Source organism: Neofelis nebulosa, chromosome 7 (assembly GCF_028018385.1).
Source record: "Neofelis nebulosa isolate mNeoNeb1 chromosome 7, mNeoNeb1.pri, whole genome shotgun sequence".
NCBI lineage: Eukaryota > Metazoa > Chordata > Mammalia > Carnivora > Felidae > Neofelis > Neofelis nebulosa.
Window position 1 is genome coordinate 84,891,035 of NC_080788.1, and position 6,295 is coordinate 84,897,329.

The 6,295-nt window shown below is 41.6% G+C and overlaps 1 long non-coding RNA gene across 2 annotated transcripts; it reads left to right on the top strand.

The window, feature by feature from the left end:
• Positions 1–1,606: 1,606 nt before the first annotated feature.
• LOC131517083 (uncharacterized) lies at positions 1,607–4,060 on the top strand. Of its 2 annotated transcripts, XR_009264375.1 has the most exons (3): positions 1,657–1,820; positions 1,926–2,085; positions 2,173–4,060. It is a non-coding gene; the product is annotated as an uncharacterized LOC131517083 (long non-coding RNA). The 2 variants fall into 2 exon arrangements; XR_009264374.1 differs by having other exon boundaries at positions 1,607–2,085.
• Positions 4,061–6,295: the final 2,235 nt, after the last annotated feature.

Below are 6,295 nucleotides of genomic sequence, written 5' to 3' on the forward strand. Positions count from 1 at the left end.
TCTCTGTCCCTCCCCCGTTCATGCTCTGTCTCTCTCTGTCCCAAAAAATAAAATAAACGTTGAAAAAAAAAATTTTAAAAAATAAAAAATAAAAAAATAAAGTCTTTATGGGGTGCCTGGCTGGCTCAGTCGGTTAAGCGTCTGACTTCAGCTCAGGTCATGAACTCAAGGTTTGTGAGTTCAAGCCCCAAGTGCAGCTCTGAGCTCACAGCTCAGAGCCTGTTTCAGATTCTGTGTCTCCCACTTTCTTTTCCTCCCCCACACAAACTCACTCTCTCTCTCTCACTCATAAATAAATTATTAAGATTTTTTTTTTAATTTTTCAATAAAATAAAATACAATCTTTAGAGGTATCTGGGTGGCTCAGTTGGGTAAAAGTCCACTCTTGGCTTTAGCTCAAGTCATGATCTCACCATTCAAGAGTTCAAGCCCCGCATGATCCTGCGGAGCCTCCTTGGGATTCTCTCTTACTCCTCTCTCTCTGCCCCACCCCCTCTCACTCTCTGTCTCTCTAAAAATAAATAAATAAGGTTAAATTTTTTTTTTAATTTTTAAACATTTATTTATTTTTGAGAGACAGAGAGAGATAGAGCACAAGTAGGGGAGGAGCAGAGAGAGAGAGAGAGAGACACAGAATCCAAAGCAGGCTCCAGGCTCTGAGCAGCCAGCACAGACCCTGATGCGGGGCTCAAACTCACAGACCGCGAGATCATGACCTGAGCCAAATTCAGCCACTCAACCAACTGAGCCACCCAGGCTCCCCCCCCTTTTTTTGAAATTTTTATTTATTTTTGAGAGCGAGAGACAGAGCATGAGTGGGGGAGGAGAGAGAGAGTGAGACACAGAATCTGAAGCAGGCTCCAGGCTCTGAGCTGTCAGCACAGACCCGACGCAGGGCTCAAACTCAGGAACTATGAGACATGCCCTGAGCCCAAGTCGGAAGGTTAACCAACTGACCCACCCAGGACCCCTAAAAATATTTTTTAAAATAAATACATAAAATCTTTACAAAACAAAATAAAACCACAGCGTGATACCACTTCACACCACCAGGTGGCTTTAATCAAAAAGATAAGTGTTGCCAAGGATGTGGAGAAATTGGGACACTCGTACAGCGTCTGCAGAAATGTAAAATGGTGCAGCCACTTTGGAAAACAGTCTGGCAGTTTCTCAAAAGGTTGAACGTAGAATTACCAAGTGACCCAGCAATTCCACCCCTAAGTAATGAGATAGAAAGAGAAAGGAAGACATGTTCCCACACAGACTTATACACAAATGTTCATAACAGCATTATTCATAATAGGCAGAGTGTGGAAACAAATGTCTCTCCCCTGGTGAACGGACACATCCACGTGGTGTGTCTGTCCTTACGGCGAAATATTATTTAACAGTCAAGAGGAATGAAGTACTGATTCAGTTATAACATGAATGAACTCGAAACTTTATGCTGTGTGAAGAAAGCCAGACAGAAAAGGCCACATATTACGTGATTCCATTTTTGTTTTCATGGCACACCCAGAATAGGCAAATCTATAGAGACAGAAAGCAGATCAGCGGTTGTCTAGGGTTGGGGGGGGGGGGGGGGAGGGGTTGGGGGGTGGCAAGGAGGAAATGAAGAATGACTGCTGATGGATGTGGGGTTTCTTTTTGATCGACAAAAATGCTCCAAAATTGACGGTGGTGATGGTTATACAACTCTGCCAGCACACCAAAAACCCGTGAATTGTGCACTTGGAACGAGTTGTCTGTGTGTGAATTACATCTCCGTAAAGCTGTTATAAAGACCATTTGGAGGGTGACTGGCATGTGATCTTCATGGCGTAAGCGTTAGCTCTGATGATGATGGGGGCAGTGGGGTGGTGGTGGTTGCCCGTAACTGTTCGAAACACGCAGTGTGTCTTACTGTGAAGCATTCTGTTGTATAGGATCTCCTCTATCGAAGATCTAGGTCACTAGTGGATTATGAAAATGCTAATAAAGCACTGGATAAAGCAAGAGCGAAAAATAAAGATGTTCTTCAGGCTGAGACATCCCAACAATTATGTTGTCAGAAATTTGAAAAAATATCTGAATCTGCAAAACAAGGTACTGTTATATTAACCTTTAATTATACGGTATACCTTCAACTATTATGTGAATTAAATAGTTAATCCTAATTTCTTTTGTTCACAGAACTTATAGATTTTAAGACGAGAAGAGTTGCCGCATTCAGAAAAAATTTAGTGGAACTGGCAGAGTTAGAACTGAAGCATGCAAAGGTTAGTGTCATAGTCAAGGTTTAATATTTTACGTGACTTATAATTTAGAAATGAGTCAGTCTTGGGACACCTGGGTCCTCACGATTGGTGAGTTTCAAGTCCCACGTTAGGCTGTGCGGCCCCCTTTCAGATCCTCTGTCCCCCCTCTGTGCCCTTCCCCCGCAAAAGTAAAAAAATACACATTAAAAAGAAAAAGGAGGGAGGGAGGGAGAGAGAGAGAGAGAGAGAGAGAGAGAGAGAAAGAAAGAAAGAAAGAAAGAAAGAAAGAAAGAAAGAAAGAAAGAAAGAAAAGAAAGAAATGAATGAATGAATGAATGAATGAATGAATTATGGGGTGCCTGGCCGGCTCATTCGGTGGAGCATGTGACTCTTGATCTCCTGGATGTGAGTTTGAGCCCCACGTTGGGTGTTGGGTGTAGAGATTACTTAAAAAAAAAGAAAGAGGGGAAGGCAGGGAGGAAGGAAGGAGTCAGTTATGGAATTGATAATAATCCTTTAATGACAGTTTCTTTCTGGAGGGATATTGGAAGAACCATTCCTGGATTAGAATGAATTATAATTGGAATGCTAATTTTTGAAGATCATTTTAGTACTTCAGAATAATTTAATGTTAGTAAATAAATATCCTTCGCCCAGGGTCTTTTATAGTGTTTGTTTCCTCCAGATTCAGCCCTTTCTTGTAGTTAAGATAAAGCTTGGCCCAAGCCTTCTAATAAGGTTAGAACTAGAGAATCTTAGAATTGCGAGCGAACTTAAAGATCATCTAATTCAAGCAAGAATAATACGTACAGTTTCTCTAAGCGGTCAGCTCTGCAAGACCCTAGTACCTAATATGGAAACCAGTATCATTTTTGACTGCTTAAAAAAGATAAATCTATCTTTAATAAAAACTTCTTTAAAAATTCAATATTTGCTGGCTTCAATCAGAAGGACTGAAAGTAAAAATATATTCAAAATTCCCCAAATTATAAGTATTAAAGAAATTTAAATAAATTTGTTAGTGTTTTGTTTTGTTTTTTTAATATATTTATAGTATTTACACTTTGAAAGTCATTAAAAAGCTTGAGACTCTACTAAGACGTTCGGGACACTCCATAACGCACAGAAAGCTGCTTGTGTGTCACTTTGACAAATTGGTCAGAGTTTTGTCATGTGAAATAAGAAAGATAAATTTGACGGATGCCTGGGTGGCTCTGTCGTTTGAGGATCCGACTCTTGGTTTTGGTCAGGTCATGGTCTGTCTCACAGTTTGTCAGCTGGAGGAGCCCTGCGTCCAACTCTGCGTGGAGTCTGCTTGGGGTTCTCTCTCTCCCTGCCCCTCCCCGCTCGTGCGCTCGCTCGCTCGCTCGCGCTCTCTCTCTCTCTCAAACTCTCAAAATAAATGGGTTGGCTTTAAAAAAAGAAAGAAAAATGAATTTAATTTCTCCCACAGAAACATTTGGATATATCACCCTCAAATATTTGAATATATTCTCTCCTACAAGCTAGACATCTTTGAGCTAAATATATTTTATCCCATACATTTCAATAAGCTTTTTATATTATTACACTAGGTCATTGCTGTTTTCAAATATTGCATGCAGGGGCCCCTTGGTGGCTCAGTTGGGTAGGCCTCTGTCTTTGGCTCAGGTCACGATCTCACGATCTCACAGTTCGTGAGTTCGAGCCCGACGTCGGGCTCTGTGCTGACAGCTCAGAGCCTGGAATTGCTTCGGATTCTGTGTCTCCCTCTTTTCTCTCTCTGCCCCTCCCCTGCTCATGCTCTGTCTCTCTCCGTCTCTATGTCTCTCTCTCTCTCTCTCTTTCTCAAAAAAAAAAAAAAAAAAGTAAATAAACATTAAAAATTTTTTTTTTCAATATTGCACCCAGAGGCGCCTGGGTGGCGCAGTCGGTTAAGCGTCCGACTTCAGCCAGGTCACGATCTTGCGGTCTGTGAGTTCGAGCCCCGCGTCGGGCTCTGGGCTGATGGCTCGGAGCCTGTTTCTGATTCTGTGTCTCCCTCTCTCTCTGACCCTCCCCCGCTCATGCTCTGTCTCTCTCTGTCCCAAAAATAAATAAAAAACGTTGAAAAAAAAATTAAAAAAAAAAAAAAATATTGCACCCAGAAATGGAAACACCTTTCCATACGTGGACTTATTATTGCACACGTTTCTTCTTACGGCAGTTTTAGAGGCATAAGGGTTTTTTGTGTTTTTTCTTTTTTTTCTTTTTCTTTTTGCTTTTCGTATAAGGGTTTGTTTTTTTGTTTTTTGGTTCTTTTGTGTTTTGTTTTGTTTTGTTTTGTTTTAGCACCATCTTACACCAGCTTGATTTGGCTTATAATCACACATCTTCTCCTCCTTCTCCTCCTCCTTCTTGGTCTGTTTTCGAGCCTCCAACCTATAGTTGTGTGTTTAATTCTTTGTAGTAATAGTTTTCATTTTTGTGGTAAAAAACACATAAATGTACCGTCTTACCCACTTTTAAAGTGTACGGTTCAGCCTTGTTAAGTATATTCACATCGTCGTGCAACAGGTCTCTAGAACTGTTTCATGTACAGAGCATTTAATTTTTAAAATGAAGTTGCAGGCCACAGTTATGTCTGTCAAATTGTAGCTTGCTAGTTTCAGCCCAGCGTGAGATCTTTTGGAAACTTCGATTTGATCATATAGTAGTTGACTAGGAGAGTGGTTATTACTCCCAAGTGATGGACATTTGTAGTTTGTATGAACTTCCCTTTTATGTCGTCATCTAAGTTTTACTTTAAAAGATTGATCGGGACCAAAGGAGTCAACATTGGTTCATCTAATTGGATAAGTGCACGGTACCCAAAAAGGCTGAATTTTTAGTTCCCTCCCTTTCTTTCTATACTAATTGATATTAAGTTATTAATGAGTATTCTTTGGTGATGGTTATTTGGGTAGCTAGGAATTCACCTATTTATACTATCATCAACCGTTTCCATTTTATCTGTGATGGATACAAGAAGTATCCAATTCCTCATTACAATGAAGCTATATATTACGGATTTCCTGGTCTAATCACCCTCTCAAAAGAAAATACTTCGATAAGGTTGGCACGATTTATTGTTACTGCACCCGTGTTGGTTTCTAGTGTTCACTATGTTTGTTCTTTGTAAGGAGGTTATAAAATCTATTCAGGATTTTGTTAATAGGTTTAAGGAAGGATTAGCAAATTACAGCCTGCCTGTTTTTGTGTAGCCTGTGAGCCAAGAATGGCGTTGGTTTTTTGAGAGGGAGAGAGAGATAGAGCACGAGCAGGGAAGGGGCAGAGAGAGACAGGGAGAGAGAGAGGGAGAGAGAGGGAGAGAGAGGAGAGAGAGAGAGAGAGAGAGAGAGAGAGAGAGAGAACGAGAACACCAAGCAGGCTCCTCACTGTCAGCGTGAAGCCCGATGCAGGGCTTGAACTCCCTAACCGCCAGACCATGACCTGAGCCGAAACCCAAGAGTCAGACACCTACCCGAAAGAGCCACCCAGGTGTCCCGGAGAGAGAGTATGTTAAGCAGGCTCCACGCCCAGTGCAGAATCCCAGGCGGGGCTGATCTCACGACCAACCGTGAGATCATGACCTGAGCCGAAATCGAGAGTCGGACGACGCTTGACCGACTGAGCCACCCAGGTGCCCCTCAGTGGTTCTTTAAAAAAAAGCGAAAGAATAATATTTCATGACACGTGATAATTACGTGAAATTTAGATTTCATCTGTAAGTGAAGTTTTACTGGAATACAGCCAAGCTCGTTCCTTTGTGCCCTGTCTGTGGTTGCTTTCATACTACAGCAAAACAGAGACCACATGTCTCTCAAAGTCTAAAATGTTTACTATGTGTTTACTAAGCCCTTTACAGAGAGTTTGCTGACCCTTACTATATAGATGGTTGTCAGCCTCTGGTTTCCAGATTTCTGTGCTTTTCAGGTCCTTTCTGAAATGTGTTCTCTGATGGGTCTTCTACTCCAGTGGCTCTCTCGACTAGAGGCAGTTTTGCCTCCCGGGAGACATTTAGCAATTTCTGGAGACGTGTCTGGTAGTCACAACGGAGG